We start from the raw sequence: 20,784 nt of genomic DNA, 5'->3' as shown, positions 1-20,784 counted from the left end.
TGAAAGCTAATTTGATTGATTTCAATTCGTAATCGATTACCTGGTTGTGTTTTACAGTTCTCATTAATTTGTATTTTGGTTATTTTAGATTTTAACACCTCACAAAAACGCGAAAATTGATTTTAACACCCCCATAAAAAAATGGATTTTAACACCAGATAGATTTCCAAAAAATTGGTATTACCACCACTTAACGGTTTCCATCCAAAAATTCCGTTAAGTGTGGCCCACAGTAACACGTGTCAGCATTTTATTTGTTAAAAAAAAAGAGAAATTAAAAATTAAAAAAAACCCTAAAACTACCCCAGCCACCACCACAGCGCCACCCCCGCGCCACCGCTGCCTTCCCCCGCAACTCACCACAACCCTCCCCGAATTCACCACCCGTGTCGCACCAGCACCCCCAACCCACCTGAACCCCCCCTCCCTTTCCCGCAACTGTAACGCCCCTAAAAACCACCAAACCCAAAACCTTCGTCCCCCATAAACAGCCACGAATCCGGCCTTAAAAGGCCAAAATCGGGCGGTTAAGGCCACTAATCCCCAAAATTGGCCAATTTCGGCCATTTGTGGCCAGATTCGTGGCCGTTTTGGGGAAAAGGGTTTTGGGTTTGGTGGTTTTTGGGGGCGATACGGTTGCGGGAAAGGGAGGAGGAGGGTTCAGGTGGGTTGGGGGTGGTGGTTGATGTGTCCATTTTATATAGTATTTTACCCCCGTCCCTTGGTCATAATTAGTTGTGTTTTTGGCTCTTTAGAGCCACTTTTATTACTAATTGATATTTTCGTAGATTTGGTTGACTTTTGTAGGGATTTGCACTTGTGGAGCATTTTCCCGAGATATTATGGAGTATTTACGAGCATTGGAGAAGCACGACCAGTTTTTATAGCCCAGGGTCGGTTAGAGCCATCGAACCAGTGATTAAGGGCTCGGTATATGTGATACCGGGGCATTTGGACCGAGTATTCAAGACCCGAAGAGGAAATCCGGATTGGCCCGAAGAATTGGAGCCCAATCCAAGTCCAAGGAGTAGCCCAAGAGTGTCGCCCGGCCATTAGAGCTCCCGCCCGAAGGCGCGCCCGGCCGGGAGGGGAAGAGAAGCTGGCGCTCGAACTTGCGCCCGGCGGACGCGAGAAACATTCACTTGGAGTAAAAAGGCGGGCCCGATCGGGCGGTGCCTAGCCCGATCGGGCGCGTGTCAGCATTAGTAGATTTTTAATCGTCGTTTAAGTTTGTTTTAGTTTAGGATTCTTGCTTAGTAAAAATACTTTTCCGTTAAGCAAGTTTAGTATCCTTTTTTACTCTCTCTTAATTCTTCTCTTAGATTTTCTCTCTCTACTTAGCTTTTAGATTAGTTTCCTGATTACTTTGGTAACGATTTCTTTTCTCTTAATCTCAGTTATTTATTTTATTCCTTCGATCATGTCTTATTTTATTACTTTGATTAGTTTAGATTTAATTATGTGTGAGTAGTTTCCTTTCTAGGGTTTGTGGGGATCCATAAATAATATGAAGGGGTAATTTATGATTGTTTATTGTCAATGTTAGATTAATTTCCTATTGATTGATTTAATGCTCTGTGACTAGATTAGGCCTGATCTTTTATGCATGAGTTTGACAATATTAATTCGAGATTCGAGAGATGAGAATTGATGTTTAGGTCTATTTTCAATAGGCAGGTTAATTTATAAATGGTTAAGTCGAGATTCGAGAGATGAGATTTAATACCGGTAGATTAATTATGTGATTGTAATACGTAGCGAAAACCCTTTATGATCTAATTAATTGATACATTGATGATTGATTATTATGTTTTACCCTGTAATGTTATTTATTGGTGAACCTATGCCCTAGGCCTTTATTCATTGTTTTCTCTTTACTCTTAATCTCCGTAGTTTAGTTTTATATCCATATTATTAAATTGTTACTTGATAATTTAGATTGCTTTAATTAATTAGGAATAGAAAGACTAGTTTCCCTGTGGATTCGACCCTACTTCCCTATCTACATTAGTTAGAGGATTTAGGAATTACTTTTGATTAGGTGATATGACTTTAGCCTGTCAGTGGTGCGACACGGGTGGTGGTTTCGGGGAGGGCTGTGGTGAGTTGGGGGGAAGGTGGCGGTGGTGTGGGGGTGGCGCTGTGGTGGTGGCTGGGTAGTTTTTGGTTGTTTTTTTTATTTATTTTATTTTTTTTCTTTTTTGGCCAATAATAACACGACACGTGGCTTATGGACCCACTTAACGGATTCCTAAATGGAATCAGTTAAGTGGTGGTAATACCAAATTTTTAGAAATTTATCTGGTGTTAAAATCCATTTTTTTTATGGGGGTGTTAAAATCAATTTTTGCGTTTTTGTGAGGTGTTAAAATCTAAAATTTCCTTTTTTTTTATTTTGAGATGAATTTGTAGATGAAATCATTGTTTTAATATCAATTGAATTTGTTGAAATTAATTTGATCGATCAATTCGTATCTATTATGATCGATTACCTGATACTTTTGAACATTTTAAAAAAAAAAAAATAAGAACATCAAAATTTTTGAACATTTAGTGAAAATATCCTAACAATCGCAATGTACCACGCCTATACTTTTGAACATTCAGTAAAAAGATCTGAACAATTGCAAATTTTGAACATTTAGTAAAAAAATCCGAACATCTCAAATTTTGAACTTTTAGTAAAAATATCTGAACAATTGCAATGACCACACCTATACTTTTGAACATTTGGTAAAAAAAATCTGGAGAATTGCAAAATTTGAACATTAAGTAAAAAAAATCTGAACCTCGCAAATTTTGAACATTTAGTAAAAATATCTGAACAATCTCAATGTATGCCTATACTTTTAAACATTTCGTAAAAAAATATAAACAATTGCAAATTTTGAACATTTTGTACAAAAATCCGAACACCTGCACCACGTCCATACTTTTGAACATTTGGTAATAAAATCTGAACAATCGCCTGTGGTCCAGCTATCCTAGATGGAACAGGGTGCACAATAGACTTATTGCCTAGCCCCCACCCCTAACCCCTAACCCCTATCCACATCGCCGCTTCACCACCAAACCCCACCCACTTCGTCGCTTCCTCAAAATACCCTAGGCACGTCGCCATTTCCTCTCGAAACACCCACGCACGTCGCCTCTTCCTCTGCTCATTCCAATGTTGCACTCTTCAAATTGTTTTTTTAATTTACTGTTTTTTAGGGTTTTGATTTGTTGGTTTGATAAGATTTTTGAGTGAGTTTGTAGTTGATTGAAGAAGGGAGAGGAAGAGGAGGAGATTTAGATATTTGTTGATTATTGTGGAGATATGGGTTGACAGTGGTGAGTTGGTGACTATGGATAGAACTATAGAAGAGGTGGGTTCTGGTGGTTGTGAAGGTGGTGGTGAGATTGAGGAGTGGAGGAGATTGCAGGAACAGGTACAGGTCGGGAAGGGAGTGGATGCCGAAAATGGAAACGGGAAAGGGGAGGGGTGCCGGAGGTGGTAGTGGTGGTTTTGGGTTATTTTATAATTTTGTAGGCCCCTAAGTCGGAAAACTGGCCAAACTAGTAAAAATACTGGCCGGAATTAGAAAAAGGTGGTGAGATCTACTGGTTTTGGCATTAATGGGTGGTATTTTTTAATTTCGAAAAAAAAACAGGTGGTTATTTCATTACAGGGTAAATTTTGGGGTTGTTACTTACAAAAAAATCCTTTCCTTTTTAGTAAGTGAATTTTTATCAAATATCCCCAAATTATCCCTAAATAGTTGTGATGTGGCATTACTTTAATTTTTTTTTTTTAATTAACGGTTGCACAGAAACCATAATTTTCTCACTCATATTTTCTCACTCATAACATTCTAAATCCATGTGCAGCACTATAATTGAATATGATTGGTGTAATTACCCATATTTTTAACTTAATTATAATTTATTTACACATTATTTTTACAAATATTTTTATGTCAGTTTCATTAAATAAGTTATTTTTTTATGAAAAGATTTAAGTAAACTAATATGTTTTTAACTAATTTACAACAATTTTAACATTTTAGCCCAAAACCCAAATATTACTCCTAATCTAATTAGGAAACACAAAGCCAAATAAAGCCCAAATAAAAACCCTTACCCTTCTTGCCTCTCTCACGTAAAAAAAAAAAAAAAAAAAAAAAAAAAAAAAAAAAAAAAAAAAAAAAGAAGCTTTCACTCTCTTCTTCCCCTTCATTCACGAGCCTCAAACAGAGAAAAAAAAAGCCGAAGCTTTCCCCTACTGCCGCCGCGCCACCTGACCGCCGCCGCGCCCCCCTGCCGCCGCACTTGCAGTTCGCTCTCCCCTCTTCTCCTTCCTCTTATTTCTCTTCCTTTATTTCTTATTAATTAGATTAAAGATTCAATTTTTATTTGATTTCAATTATAAAATTATTGTTATTAGGCTTTAATAGTATGTATAAATTACAAAATATTATAAATTTATGGATTTTGTATGTCTAAATTATTAAATAAAATTTCAGATTATGTATTTTGCATATTTTAGGGTTTAAAACATTGATTTTTCATGTTTTAGGGCTTGATTACGTGTTAAACAAACTATCTAATCATACTATGTTTAAATTACATTAAAATATAATTATCTTAATCATAAATAAATTTTCAGATTTATTAAAGTTTCAATTTTTATGAACAAGTAGTGTTAATTTCGTGTTTTTATGCTTCTAAACCTACAAAATAATCATTGTGAGTATTTTGTGATTGAAAAAGCTTTGAACTTTATATTCTAACTTTAAAAATAATTTTCAGATTTCATACCTTTTATTTTGAAGCTTCTAATTGCATTGAATTGATATATTCTTGGGTTTTTAACACACTAACTTGCTATATAATGACTAATTCAAGTAATTATGCTTATGGGGTTATTTTATATATTTAAAACAAAATTCCAGATTTATTTACCCACTTTAAAGTTGCCGTAATTTGATATAAAACACTATATTTTCATAATTCTAACATGTAAACTTAAAGTTGGGATGTTATATTACTAACTTTGATTTTTGGGGACAATCTAAAGACTTTATTTTGGTAATTTAATAGGTTTTAAAGTAGTTTAGTATTGCTGTAATTTTAATTGCTTTGGTATTGATTTATTCCTAATTGTTTGGTTTAGGAGAGGACTTTGTAGAAGGCGACTTCTAGTTTTAAAGTGGCCAACCGGATTGTTTACACAAGGTACGTACAAAATACGAAACCTTGCTTGTAGGTGCATGTTTAAGGACGGATCGAGAACTTAGTATCATGTATAGGATTGACTGGGTTAAATTGTCTGGTTATACATTGTGAATTTCAAATGATGTGCACTAGTTTATAATGCAAGTATTATTTGTGCTTTAATTATGCAAGGTGCGCTTAAAGACAAAGGTATGTGATTGGTGCAAATATCAAATTATTACTCGTTCATGATTATGTAAACAGGATGAGTAAAGGAGAAATTCAACTCTTGTAAGACGAGGTTAAGGTTTTGGGGTGCCTTATGCACTCAAGGTGTTTATACACCGAGGTAGTAATGAAATAATTAATAAATGTTGTTTGTCACTAATAAATTAAGAATCTAAATTGAGAATTTGCCATGTTTGATTGAATTGCTTTTGGGATGTTTGTATTGATATGTATATGAGTCATCACTAAGTCTAAACCTGTAAATCACGTAAAGTGCAAGATGGATGAGCAATAAAACTCTGGAATGGTGCACATCTGGAGTAATGACAATCAGGGGTTGGGGTACATGGGGTATTAGCCGTGTACTTTTATCGAGGCCGTCTGATCTACGAGTCTCTTCTTTCAAATATTATTTTTCTAAAACTAGGAGTTAGGTGAGATCTCATACTAACTACGGTCACGGAGTCGCGCCCGTGGTCGTTGGATGTTTATTGATGTTTCCGAAAGGAGGCATGGGGTTTTTTCTTTATTGATGTTCCAAATGGGACATGGGTTGGACAACCTTGTCTATTGCTAAATCCAATGAAATAAATAAACGAGTCAGTTAATATTAATTAGTGAGGTCTTAATAAATTTGATAATCGAGTCGTGAATTGAGTCTGTATTTAATGATGCTTGTGCTTGAATATTAGTAGCATGTTAGGTATTTTCTCAATTTGTTTTCGCAGCTTGTATGTACTCAGCTTTGCTGACTGCGTGCTCTTGTGTGTGTCTTTCTTTGGTCATGGCCTTCGCCTTTCAATGACCCTGTGACGATCCAATTTTTACACTTGTAATATTGGGGAGCAGAATAACCACAGGTTCTTACACATGCAGCATTCATCAGGGTTGTGGGATCTTGAGTAGAGAGTTGGTTGTTTCCATATTATTTATTTTGCGAAGTTTGAATTTATTTTAATTCGATTTTAGTTGACACTAATTCTTTTGGGTTTGAATTTATTGGAACTCTGAATTTAATCACTTACTACTTTTATTGGGTTTTGAATAAGGGCCTTAATGGTTCCAACTTGTAATACTTATTTTGATTTAATTCCTTTGTTTTGAGGTTTATTTAAAACTGTTTTGGTTTTCCGCTGCAAATTTCTGAGATAGCCTTAACGTTTGAACACGTGGCGGTAGCACACCAGTAATTCTCTTGAAATTGTTCAGGTTATATACAGGTTTCTCACAGGTTTTTAAGAGAGAATTATTGGGGTGTTACAATTGGTCCTTTTATTTTTCATAAACAAATGTGATTGGTCCTTTTTCTTTTCAAAGAATTGATGACATGTGATTCATTTAATATCATTCTATCTTTGTTTTATTAAATAGGAATGTAATTAAGGGACGGAGGGAGTATGTGGTTTGGGCATTGTATCGATTATTACTTTGAAACAAAGAATCTTTTTATCTCAAGACTCAAGTGCTAGGACTCAAGTAAGAGTATTGTACTCCCTCCGTCTTATAATACTTGGGACGCTGGGGTGGACACGTAGTTTAAGAAAATTACAAATGGATCCATTTAAAATATTTGTTTGTTAGTATAAAATATTATCTTTTGTATTTTTATATTGTAAGAAAACAATAAAGTGGGGTGAGAGTTGTGTAGGTGAGAGGAGAGAAAATGTAGGAAAATATTTTTTTAGTAGTTGTCCCATTCCATTTTTAGTAACGCGTTAAGTATTATGGGACAGACGAAAATGGAGACTGTGTCAGGTATTATGGGACGGAAGGAGTAGTAATTTTCTTTATATATTTGTGAACTTAAAAGTGAAGGATTTATATCTTCGTCAAGTGCAATTACTATGTATATAATAAATCAAATTATGGAGATAATTAAGTTCGTTATTTTGGGTCGTCATTATCTGTTACTAGACATGATCAATGATCTTTGGGCTAGTCAAATAATCCAAAGCCCAATAAAATGGATCATATAAGGTCACACAAAAGGGTGATGGATTGAACAAAAGAAAGAAGCCCATTATTGGGCCTCATGGAGTGGTCGACCATATGGGATTTAAGAGGGAAATATTGTGGGCTTGGTTTCGACTCTAATTATACATATAATGTATAAATAGAGACCTTGCCTAGGGTTTCATATAAAACACTTAACCAGTCAATTGAGAATTGACTAGTGAGCAACCAAACCCTAGCTTCACATAATCTCTCTTCTTACTCCCTTCCTCCTATCTGTACAACCGTACGCCCCCCCCAGTGCAAGGTGGCGCACGGTACGATGGTGGTGTGGTGGTGTTCATGGTCAGTTTTCTCCTCCTCTCTCCGTAGAAGGTGGTTTAAAGTGTTCATGCCCAACTACCTAGCAGTAGTGGAGGTTCAATCCTATCCCGTGGACTAAGTAGAGGAGAAACGCTTGGGGCTCTATTATCTCCCTAATGGCCAGTCAATCGCTTGTTGAAATCACGCGTCAAAGGTATGTATTATGTGATTCTTTATGTGTTATGCTTGTAGAATCTGCTTAGGTGCGAACAAATATGATTCGTGAAATTCCGCATTATAGTACCTAAAACCCTACAAAAAGTGATCCTATATAGTCAATGGGTTTTTTGAATTCAAAACAAAAAGAAAAAATTGTGGTTTTTTTAATTTCAAAAAAAAAAAAAGATCTAAGAGGGATAAGATAGAGAAAGGGGGCATACCGGGCATTAAACCCTCACCGCCATTCAAGTTCTTTCTATGCAAGCTCCATCTCAATTGAAAAACATTGAATGTTTCTCAAATGTTGCTGACTCACCCCTCTTCCTCATTCCTTTCTTCCTATACTTTCCTTCTTGTTTTCTCGATGTAACAATGGTGGTGTCTTTACCAAAATCTTAGTCAACAACCCAACAACACTACACAGACCAACCCTAACCTAGCCAACCACTTTCGACGGCCATTTCCAACGGCGAAGCTACTTGATATTGAAAATGAAATTCGATCATTAACTCCGAAGTTGCTTCAATGGTGAAAAGAAAACTCAAATTTTATTTCAATGGATCGCTGCTTCGCGACAATAAGCCGACCAACCAAACAAAAGATACTCTAGTAGCAAAGTATGTAAATTGGGCCTATACTAACCCCTTAGGGAAAGGTATTTGCTAACCGTTGGGTAGTTGGGTGGCGAGGTGGTGCTATGTCGTGGGGTTGGAGCAAAAGAGCAATAGTGGTCGCGCGATGGAGAGTATTGATGGTGGTGGTCTGGTGGAGTATAACTAGAGGGAAAGAAAGAAGGTAAAGTGGAAAAATCATAAAATTACAGTATTATCATATTTTATTGGCTGAAAAGACAATTGTTATCCTTTGAGAAACATATAAGGCTTCTCAAATCTCAATTGAGAAACTTGTATTTATTCGTTCGTTCTGGTAGGAGGTTGTGTTCTATAACTTGCCCAAATTATTAATAAAAAATGCCAGGTTTGCATAATGTTGGTATAACAATTTGTATGATTGTTACATTAACTATACCATCTTATTTTTCCACTTATAAATTTTTTTTATGAATGGTACAATAATGGTACATCTACTAAAAAATATACTACCTCCGATTTTTTTTAGTTACAACTTTGAAATTTTTTATATCTCTCAAATAATACCCCAAAGTTGCAACTATAAAAATCAGAGGTAGTATTTAAATTACATTTGGGGAAGAACATCACACAATAATAAATTATAAGAAGTTGTGAATAGAAATTTTTCTATAATTGATAGGTTCATTAAAACACTAAATTATAAAGAGTTGTGAAGATAACATATTAGAGGAAGTTCAACAATTTGCTATGGTGTTTTGAGTATAGATATATAACTTGTCAAGGAAATCTAACTAACAACCAAAGTTGGTACTAGGTTGTGTTAAGATAACATGATTTAAGTACCAATAAAGGATTATATCGATACCGACAACCACAATACTTCTAGTTGGTATATATTAAAGAATGTCATTTTGGTATTATGATAGTACATTAAAAAATCAGTACTTGTATCATAAAATATCACAAACGATTGGGTGAGGCCCCAACATTTCGTGCGGCAAGCCTCATTAACTGGCTTAAGCCGTATTTTCATAAAGTAATTGTTAGCCCAGTCCACTTATTTCTAACTTCCACTTATTTCGCCATTTTCATTTCGATTTCTTTCTTCCAAAATAAACGCCATTTTTTATGAGTCTATTTTATATATATTTTTACTCCCCGTCCCACGGTCATATTTGTGCTTATTTGAGCTTTGCAGAACTATTTTTATTACTAATATACGTTTTCTAGTATTTTTGTAGAGTTGGTATTATTTTCTAGGAATTTGCAGATTTATGATAATTCTAGAGCTTATTAAACCATTATGAAGATATTGGAATTGATCGTATTTTATGACCACATATTTGAAGCCCAAGGCCAATTCGGTGATTAAGGGCTCGATTAGTAAAGAAGTCCATGTTTTACAAGCTACTTCTACAGACTAAATAATGAGGCCACAAATCATAAGACAAACAACAAAGGTTAAGCTTTAGACCCAAGTGAAAAGCAAGTCCTGCAATTGGATCTGTTGGGCGTGAAGGAAGCGGGCCCGATCGGGCGAGTATGCTGCAAGTCAGCTTTGGCGCCGTTGCCGGGGAAACGGTTTTATTTTTATTTCTGATTATTTTTTGTAGTCTAGATTATTATTTTTATTTTTATTTTTACTAGTTGAGCCATCGCGCGCCACGCGCGGATAGCCCAATAAACACGGAATGTGTGTGGTTAATGATATTGCTAAATTTATTTGTATAGTAGTAGATTTATTAAGTTAGTACATGTAGTGGCTAGTATAATAGTATTTGATCTTGTATCTGATATTAATTATTAGATAAAATTAGAATGGAGATTGTTAGGTATACTGAATTTGTTATGTGCAGTTCGTGTGATATGTAACTTTTGATAAATACGAGCTTAGTAATTTGATTATATCTCCTTGACTAAAGATTATAAAATAGCGAGTTTTATTGTTTCTGAAAATTCCGAGATCTAAAGTGTTTTAATTTTGCGAGGTCGGGTGTAATAGTGGATTTTAAATTAGTTCTATTCCTATTATAAAGCGATAAAGATTTAATTTAGAATTAGCAGTATATCTTTAATAAAATAGAGAACACAGTCGATTCTTATTTATAGAATATTTTAATGTATGTACAATTACGAAGCAGGACATTTTGATGTGAAGAAATTGGAAAGGTGTACTTTGTAACTGATGAGTTTTATATTCTTTCTAGATTTTGTCATAATTGTCCAAGAGATGATTTTGATTGGTCAATTGGGTAAGGTCTTTTGCGTGGTGTATATTAGTTGCTTTGCTCTGCTATTCCGTCTTTCATTGTCCCTTTTGTTCCCTTTTTTTTTTTTTTTTTTTTTTTTTTTTTTTTTTTTTTTTCTGAAAGCGTTTTCATTTTAATTTCTTGCAAACAACAATGGGTAGCACAGATATCACTACCACCTCTGGAAAAGTATTCGCACTAAGAATCTGGAGACCTAATGTGTCGAAGTCTCCTGAAGAAAATGTTGCAAGCTTTCCTGAGTATGTCACAAATATGAAGAAGAAGATGAACAGTCACTTAGAGGTTTTGCAGCAAGGTATGTCAAAAGCTAAGAGTAAAAAAGAAAAAGGAGAATCAAGCAGAAAAAAAAAACGAGAAGTCGAGAAGAATGAATGTGGAGAATGGCTAGTCATTATCGTTGACTCAGACAGTGATGATGGTAAAATAAAGACTAAGAAAGGAGGCGAGGCAGAAGAGAAACAAGAGGATGAGGCTGAAAAAGATGGTGAGATGGAAGGTGGTGAGGCAAAAGAGAAAGAAAGGGAGGATATGGCTGAGAAAGATGGGGAAAAGGAAGATGATGAGACGGAGGACGATGATGAGACTGAGGAAGATGATGAGACCGAGGAAGATGAGGAGACCGATGAAGATGCTCAAAGTGATGCAGATTCTGATTCAGAAACTGAGAGTGAGAAAGAAGTGGTTGTAGAATCAGATGTATCAGTTGAATCAGGCAATGATGATTATTATGATGATGATGATAGTGGGCTGTCTTCTGATTTTGGGAACAATAATGAAAGAAGTCAAGCAACAAGTGAAGATTCATCGATGTTTGCTATGAGAATTTCTGATTGAAACCCTGGTGTGGGAAACTTAGTTTAAGAGAAGCATTTTATTTGCTCTTGTAGGGTTGTTTTTGGCTGAAGTCTATAAATGGTAGTATAAACTTATAGACTGTTAGCGTTTTTTGGGGTGTTAAATTATGGTATGGAAATTTGCTTTGGGTTTTTTTTGGGGTGTTAGGTTATGGCAGAAAATTCTAAACAATAAATCTTTTGTCTATGTAAGTAGTTGGGAAAATAGGATCTTGTAATTATTAAAATAAGACATTATCTATGGTTTATGAATCTTCTATCTATGTAATTAGTTAGCACTGCCTAAAGAAAAGTGTGTAAAAAGGGTTATTGTTATATTCTATGCTTTGTTTAAAATTGTTGTATATCATTTATAATGTCTATGTTTTGTTTCAAAGATTTAGTTTTATGTTGCTATTTATCAATCAATGTTGGCTTGAAGATTTATATAAATGTGGTAGAGAATAATAGCATATTAGGTTACATGATTGCACAAGCAAGGTAAAGGAGATAGATGAAAATACTTAACCATAATAATATATCACATTATCTTGATATCATAAGTAGACAGCTACTGATTACAATAACAGGAACACAAAGCTTAATTCTTCTAATATTCTAGATACATAGTGCCAAGCAAGTAGATAGCAAAAGATTATTCTAAGATGTAGTGTTATACAGGAACAAGCGCTATAGTAGACTTGTTCCTATATAAGACCATTATGTCTGATTAGTTTTGTGGCTAATCTAACCAATCAGACAACAAAAGTTAGGTTGATTATATTGCGTGTCAAAGTTGACACTTTAGTAGTTGGTGTTGTTTAGGAACAAGTATTTTTACAAGGCATGTTCCTTTCCAAGACTATAGCCTTCAAAAGCTGTAACCATAACCGATATTGTTCTTATATATGTGGTATTATTCTAAGACAAGCAGGCTTATCATACTTGTCTTTTATAATAGCCACATGATACATAATACTTACGCATACCCTTAATAAGTATGTACATAGCAAAAGATTCAATAAGTGAAGCTGTTACCAAACTGGTATGTCCGGACTGGTTTTTTTTCTTAAAGGTCATCAGAGGTGTCATCCTCAAACATGAGGGCTCGTTGTTTTCTGTCCTTTTCCTGCTTCACAGTTACCCTTGCTTCAGTTGAAACGGTGTCTGTTTCACAAGCAACACCTTTTCCCTTAAGTGCTGCACGATAGCCTGGAGTGCTTTCTTTCTCTTTCATGATGCTTGCAACCTTGATTGTTGACTCTACTTGATGTTCAATGACATCTTTTTCTGGTGTGCAGTTTCAGGTTCATCACCAGAATCGAGTTTTTTCCTTTTGGATCCAGAATCTATTGTGTCTGACTGAGTTGCTTTCTGTGCTGCAACCATTGATTCTATCAATAAGCAAGCATCCTCTTCTTCTTGGCTGAAGATTGATAAGTCGTAAGCTTCAATTGTTTCTTTTTTTATGGTCTTGCTGAGGTTTTGCCCATGTTTGGCTGCACATGTAGAGTTCTCCTTATTTTCACCCCCTTTTGTATCGGCTTTTGTTCTTGTTTTTTTAGAACCAGACCCTGTAGGAACAGGTACAGAAGTATTCCCTGCATCATCAACTATGATGGTGTCTTCCATCTCCACACCTTTTATGCCCCATTGCAACACTTTGTTCTGCTCTAAAGCAGTTGGAGGCCCAATCTTAAGCAAGAAGTATGTACTGCGTAGCCTATTAGTTATCTGGCTGAATTTAGTAGTATCATCCTGAAACATGGATAAATTTTAGGTTAGTTTTGAAAGCAAGAATTTAATTAAATCAAAGAGTAATGGTGACTATTGATATAAAGTCAGAGTTGTGGACTATTTACCATTGCCTTCATATGGTAGATATCTGCAGCTGACATGCCAAGTAGTGGAACAGAGTTTTCAGTAAATGCAGTAAGTTGCAGTGCTCCTGTTCCATCTAAAGCAGTAAAAGTTATAGTAGCTTTGCATATTTTGAAGAATTTGTGTAAGGTTTAAGTTATTATTAACGATATATTGTTGTTATTTAAGGTAATATGTTGGTAGCTTTTACCGGTATGTAGCAGATACTTCATTTCTCTCACAAGCTACACACCTAAACTTCATTTCTCTCACAAGCTACACACCCACAAATAATCAATGCGTAAACTAACAAATGTTAATGCTGCATTTCTTGAAAACCAAAACAATAATGTAAACAGAATTCATACAAGAACATATTTGATTAACTCCATTAGAATAGTTCATCAAATATTATACAAGAACCTAGGTGCAGAAAAGTTTTTCACAAAAGTACTCCTACACATTGTCACTTGACACAATCTTAATACCATAGTAACAGATAGGACATGTTCCTATAATAATCCTAGTAATAGAATAGTGACCCAACTACATAAGTAAGCAAAAGAAGCTAGGTAATACAACAACAACAACACTAAGTTGTAGGCACACACTAATAACACTTAATTCTTATGAGCAAAATTCGCACGCTTAAAATAACCAACTAAATCCTGGAAAGACTGACACCATCTTACAACCATCATCAGCAACAGGAGATGTATCAGCATATATGTGTCGTAGTAGCTGCTTCTTGGGAGGCAGAGCAGGTGGGATAGACATAGGAACCTGGAATTCCTGTCCAAGTGGACTGAGGCAATCTTGTTCAACAAGAATGGTAGAAGGTTCCATCTCCTCCTTAATTCCCAACACACGTTCCTTCACGCTTACATAGCTCTCCCTCTCTAAAGTATATAATATGGCATCAAATCTAGCAGTTGTGACCTTATAATTAGCATCAACTATTACAAGGTTAAACACATCGCTAAGATAGTCCACAGCCTTTCTAACCAAACTCTGCTTAGCTGCAGCTGTAGTTCGACAATAATCACTAAATAAACACCGAAAACCTATCCCGTCTTTATGAGGCATGACAATAAACCAAGAAGTATACTGATCAGGACCATGCTCAATGGTTTCAATTGGAGTGCACCTTATCTCAACAGTCCTAAAGATTGCCCTTAAAACAACAACAAAGTCAACTACAATCTTCTTATGCTTGTTCTGAGCTTCAAAAGAAAGGTCCTCATACATACAAACCTTGTGTTTCTCCTTCTCAATGCGTTCTAGCTCCTCATTTTTGAACCAAAACAACTGACCACATCAATCATACATTTGCTTCCTTAAATAAGTTACATCCTCAACAACTATTTCATATTTCTTCATAAGATCATAAACAACCTTTCTAGCAGCAACTTCACAAGACTCCTCTATACTGCTAGTATAACCACCAATGTAAACAGATGCAATGGGACCGCAATCTGTCTGAACAACCACGCACACAAGCAATGCTCCCTGGATCATCAACAAACTGGTAATCTGGATCAGGAAAGTTCAAATAGTTGGTAATTTGCTTCAAAAGAGGACGAAATGGCATCATTACTTGTGTGGGTGGAAAGTCTATGACCTGTAAATACAGGTGTAAAATTTCAATATATAGGTCCAAAATACTAACCATTTAACACAGGGAAACTATAGATATTTATTTCTATAAAAATCCCTGCTGCTGTTCTATAGCATCAAATAAACCTATGATACTGACCCTAAAAGAGCATCTAAAAACAACAACAACAAACACACACAATGAATATTCCTGTCTATGATAAAAGGCACTTACATAGCTGAATACATAGACAGCCATAACCTATAACTAAAATAGAACATTTCCTATGAAACAAAAGCTTTCTTATCCAAAAAAGAAAAGGTAACAGAAATAAAAAAGTTCTTTCACCAACTTATATCGTGATAAGAGCAAGATGAAAAGCAAATCTACATATTTAATCACATCACATGTCAAGATTAACCAGCATACTACATCAACAACTTTGAAAAGTGGAAAAAGGAAGACCAAAAAAAAAAAGATTACTTAAATTATTCCATAGACACACAAGATACTCAGCACAAACACCATATCCGAACCCTAGACTGCATCCCATAACAAGGTCACATAGATCAGCACCAAAACACAACAAAACTCCAATCAATGACCATAATCTCTCTCTACAAAAAGTAACCCACTAACATGAAAGCTATCATCTAACCACAAATAATCAAAACTCAAAGCAACAACTCCCCCTCCTATCAACACATAACATGACTCAGTAAACAACATCAAACTAAACAGACAATGCTCCTAACAACAAAGAACATGGAATAAGCAATGAAAACATCTAAACCAGCCATCATACCCCATTACAAATTTAGAGTACATTCCATAATAAAGCAAGAATAGATTATTAACACCTTATTACATAGACCAAATTAAAATCGATTCATGAAAGACCAACAAAATAAGCACTTTCATCAGCACTAACATTATATTGAATTAGTGGGAAAGTCCTTATCACAGTCCTGTAATGTATGGAATTGTCTCGAGTCATGGATAATCAAGATCTTGGTCCATTAGATTATTGGCAGTTGTTGCATACACCATACTAATGTAATAACTAATAAGGTACATATGCAACAAATGCATTTATCCCAAGCAATTAGGAAGATTTAAGTTACCTGATCTTTCTTTGTTCACAATTATAAACACTCTGCTGTCAATTTCTAGCACCAAAAGAAGAGAAAACCAAATATAACAAAGAGTGCAAATGATAGGCAAGCCACAAAATCCCCTATATATATATATATATATATAATAATAATAATAATAATAATAATAATAATAATAATAATAAAAATACACATAATAAAAGAAAGCCAGTACACAGTCCTACACACTATTCCCAGTCAAAGAAACAAAACCAATAGCACACTTTAATAATCCCTAAAATAGGGAAGACCACATTTCTACAAATGACCCTTCTCATTGACTGGATTAAATCCCACCTCCTATGCTAATTAATACTCTACACTAGGCCATAATATAAAAAGCTCTAACATACTGATTTTCAAAATAATTCATCAATATTAAATTAATCACTAATTTAATGACCAACTCCAAATAACATATGGTAGGCTAATACAAGAGATGCTGAATCAGCAACTCCAAATCATCCCTTCCTCCCAAAAAAATAAAATAAAACCATTCAACCCCATCCCTCTCCACTAAGTCCAACATCTTTTTCTTTTTTTTTTTTTTTTTTTTTTTTTTTTTTTTTTCTAAAAGCTAAATACAAAAAGTAAAAAAAAACAAAGTGCTAACCAAAATCACAGCTACTTTTCACCCTTTTTTTTAAAGAAAAAAAACAGGGAAACCCAAAAAATGAGAAAAAAAAATTTAAAAATTAAAAAATCAGAGCCGAGACAGGCACAATTTTTTTTTTTTACTAAAAAGGAAAACCCCAAAATCGAAAAAAAAATTTGGAACAACTCACAAACACAAATTCACCAGAAACATATTTATTACTTAATTATAAAAACAATAATAAGCTCCACACAAAACCCATTTTTCTAAAAGGAACATATTTATTCCCTTCCCACAAAAAAAAGGAACATATTTATTACCAATTATAAACTACTTTACACAAAAAAACCGAAACCAATTTCCTAAAAGAAACACATTAATTACCAATTATAATTTATAACTACCAAAAAAAAGAAAACAAAAACACAAAATAGACCCAACCGCCATTTCAGATTTCTGTTGGAAAAGTAAAAAGAAAAACAGAATACGAAACAAGGTTGAAAAAATTGAAACCGATTTTTCTGGAAAAAAGAAAAGGAAAAAAAAAAGAGGAAAAAGGCAGAGGGGTAAAAACGGGAGAACACTAAGGTTGAAAAATTGAAACCGATTTTTCTGGAAAAAAGAAAAGGAAAAAAAAGAGGAAAAAGGAAGAGGGGTAACAACGGGAGAACACTATAGATTTCAAATAGTGCCCACAACTTCTGGTTTTTAAAAGGGTAGAGATTATTTTTTTTCTCATCTCAGAGAACGCAAGTTCTTTGAGACAATTTCTCATATTTGTTTGTTTAGTACAGATCAAGAATCAGGCATAACTCCACCGCCACCACCTCTACCTCGAAAGCTTAGCGATTATTCGCAACCGTCCCTACCGGATTTTCCACATCTTGCTCCTACACCTAATCTTGATGGAGTGGAATTTGAGATTAAACCCAAGTTTATTACTATGATCGAAAGGAAGCAATTTAGCAGAGCTAAGGGTGAAGTCCCAAATCTTCATATTGCAGATTTCTGTCAATATTGCAATACCATTAGGCAAGCTAGGGTCACTCAGGACCAAATCCGGGAGATTCTTTTTCTCTTTTCTTTGTGTGGTAAAGCTAAATTGTGGTATAAGGGATTGAATAGAACTGCACTTGGTATTACTGATTGGGATACTCTTGTTTTAAATTTCTATAATAAGTATTACCCTACAGAGAGGACAACTTTGCTAAGGAGTGCAATCCAAAATTTTGCCTAAGAAGCTGATGAAAGTTTATATGAAGCTTGGGAAAGATTTAAGAATTTGTAGAGAGAATGTCCCCATCATAAACTAGTGAAGTGGCAGATAATCCAAGCCTTCTACAACGGGCTTGGATATAATTCAAGAATGATTTTGGACTCTGCAGCTAACAAAATATTTATGAATTTAGATGAGAATATAGCGAGCAATGTTGTCAAAGAGATGACTATTCATAATTCCCAATATGGGAATCCCAAAGGATTTGCAAATAAGGGAAAGCACTAAGTCGATTCTATATCCTTTTTGCAAGCACAATTGACTTCTATTAGCCAGAAATTAGACAATATTAATAATTCTAATTCATCTTCCGTTGCTAATGTTTCTACTATTGGTACTAAATCTACAATATTTTGTGAAAATTGTGGTCTTGTAGGTCATTGGGCGCAGAACTGTAGGAGTTCACTTGAGAAGGTTAATGCTTTTTAGGCCTATAAGCAAATTAGTCCATACTCTAACATCTACAATGCAGGGTTGAAAAATAACCAAAATATGTCGTACAATAGTACGAATGTGTTAACCCCCCACCACAGGTACAACAACCACAACAGAGGTACTACCAACCTCCACATCAGAGACCACAACAGGTTGTTACTCCTCCATCTGATTTTGGCCTATTAGAAATCAAAACGATGTTAGCCAATATGCAGAAGGAGATGCAGGGAAGAGATGCGCAAATTGACTCATTGATAGCACATAATAAAATGATAGATACTCACATTGCGCAACTTTCCTCTACTCTACAAACTCGCCAGCAGGGAGCCCTACCATCAAAGCCAGTACAACCTATAGAATATGCGAATGCAATTACCATGAGGAGTGGTTCACACTATGATGGGCCTCCTATGCCCAAAGATGATGAACTTGTTATAACAAAAATTGCTAATTCTGATTCTGTTATACTAAATGATGTTGTTACTAGCCCTGCAGGGCTCCAGGGTAGTACTAATATTTCTAATAATTCTTTGCAGGGTAAACTCCAGGACAAGAGTGGAGATGTACAGAAACCAGTTATCAAACTTCCTTTCCCAAATAGACATTTGAAGAGTAAGTTGGATAAAAAATTTGATAAGTTTTTGGAGGTTGTGAAAAATTTGCAAGTAACAATTCCTTTCACAGAGTTAATTACTCAAGTTCCTGCATATTCTAAATTTATGAAAGAAATTTTGACTAGAAAAAGATCTATTAGTGAGGTAGAGACAGTTGCTTTTACTGCAGAATATAGTGCTATATTACAAAATAAATCTCCACCTAAACTAAAAGATCCGGGTAGTTTTTCTATTCCATGTCATATTGGTAATCTGATGATTGATAAAGCTTTATGTGATTTGGGTGCTAGTGTAATTGTTATGCCCTTATCTGTGAGCTCTAAATTAAATATGGGTAAATTAAATCTACCAATATTACTCTGCAAATGGTCGACCGTTCTGTTAAATACCCTTTAGGTGTTTTAGAGGACGTTCTAGTTAGAGTAGGTAAATTTTATATACCTGTTGATTTTGTTGTTCTTGATATGAAGGAAGATTTGACAATTCCGATTATTTTGAGTAGACCATTCCTTCATACTACAGGGGCAATAATAGATGTGAAAATTGGTAAACTTCCATTATGTGTAGGGGATGATAATATTACTTTTAATCTGAATAATGTCCCTAAAAGCCCCATGTTAGAGGAAAAGTGTTGTAGTGTTGGTGTGGTTGATGTAAATATTTTTTCTAAAAAGCCTCAAGCTCTCGTTAGAGATCCCTTAGAGGCAGTATCTTTAGTTGCATCTTCCGCAAGAAAAACTAATACTTGGAAAGATGATGTGGATGCTATATAAAGAGCTCTAAATTGTATAGGGCTCGGGTTTGAAGATGAGCGAGCGGAGAAAGAGAAGCAAAATGTAGGAATTGAGCCTGTAATAAAAGTCCAACTCGATCAAGTGATATTTGCTCAATCAAGGGAAAAATCAAAGAAAATTGAGTGTAAGATGAAAACTCGAGCAGCAAGCAACGAAGAACCACCTGATCGTACTCTAGAGAAGGGCCCGGTCGGGTGACGCTCGCCCGGTCGGGCGCGAGAGCGCGACAGCAAAACTGATCAACTTCAACATGCCATAACTTTTGCGTTTCTTAACGAAAGTGTACGTGTGACCTATAATTGGAAAGCTCTTCAAGTCTACTTCTCAATGCAATTAGAATCACTGCATTATCATTTGTATAAAAAAAAGTTATGAGCAAAATAGTGAATATGACTCGTTTTGCCTCTTCTCTTACTAACACTTTGTTTCTTTTTTGTCCAAAATTGTACCAAGGTAATGCATTACAACATTTGGGATGGTGGTGGATACAAGTTTGATGATGAGGGGTAGTGACTTGGATTACTAGCTTCCCTTTAAGCCAATGAGGACATTGTCTAATTTAGCTTGGGGGGATTCCTTGTATATATAGGTACTCTTTCTTTCCCTTTTCTTTTTATTTTCTTTGGTGCGTTTAGTTTAGTTTCTTTGCTTTCTTATTTTAGATTTTATTGCTTTCATAGTATAGTTTTTATTGCTTTCTAGTATAGATTTATCGCTTTGAAAAAAAATGAAAAAATACAAAAAAATTGAAAAATAAAAAAAATCAAAAAATACATTCCAATGAATGATAAATCATGCTTCCCTGTGCCCCTTGATGAAATTTTTCAAAATTGTTTTGATTATTGGTTATTAATGATAAATATT

General features: G+C 34.9%; 1 non-coding gene across 1 annotated transcript; it reads right to left on the bottom strand.

The window, feature by feature from the left end:
* Positions 1-18,005: 18,005 nt before the first annotated feature.
* Positions 18,006-18,112, bottom strand: LOC145565183 (small nucleolar RNA R71). The gene has a single exon (XR_014094984.1). It is a non-coding gene; the product is annotated as a small nucleolar RNA R71 (small nucleolar RNA).
* Between the last annotated feature and the right edge of the window lie 2,672 nt (positions 18,113-20,784).

This window comes from Chenopodium album, chromosome 1 (genome assembly GCF_948465745.1).
Source record: "Chenopodium album chromosome 1, dcCheAlbu1.1, whole genome shotgun sequence".
NCBI classification, from domain to species: domain Eukaryota; kingdom Viridiplantae; phylum Streptophyta; class Magnoliopsida; order Caryophyllales; family Amaranthaceae; genus Chenopodium; species Chenopodium album.
Note: the sequence above shows the minus strand (reverse complement) of the source record. Positions and strands in the feature narration are given on the sequence as shown.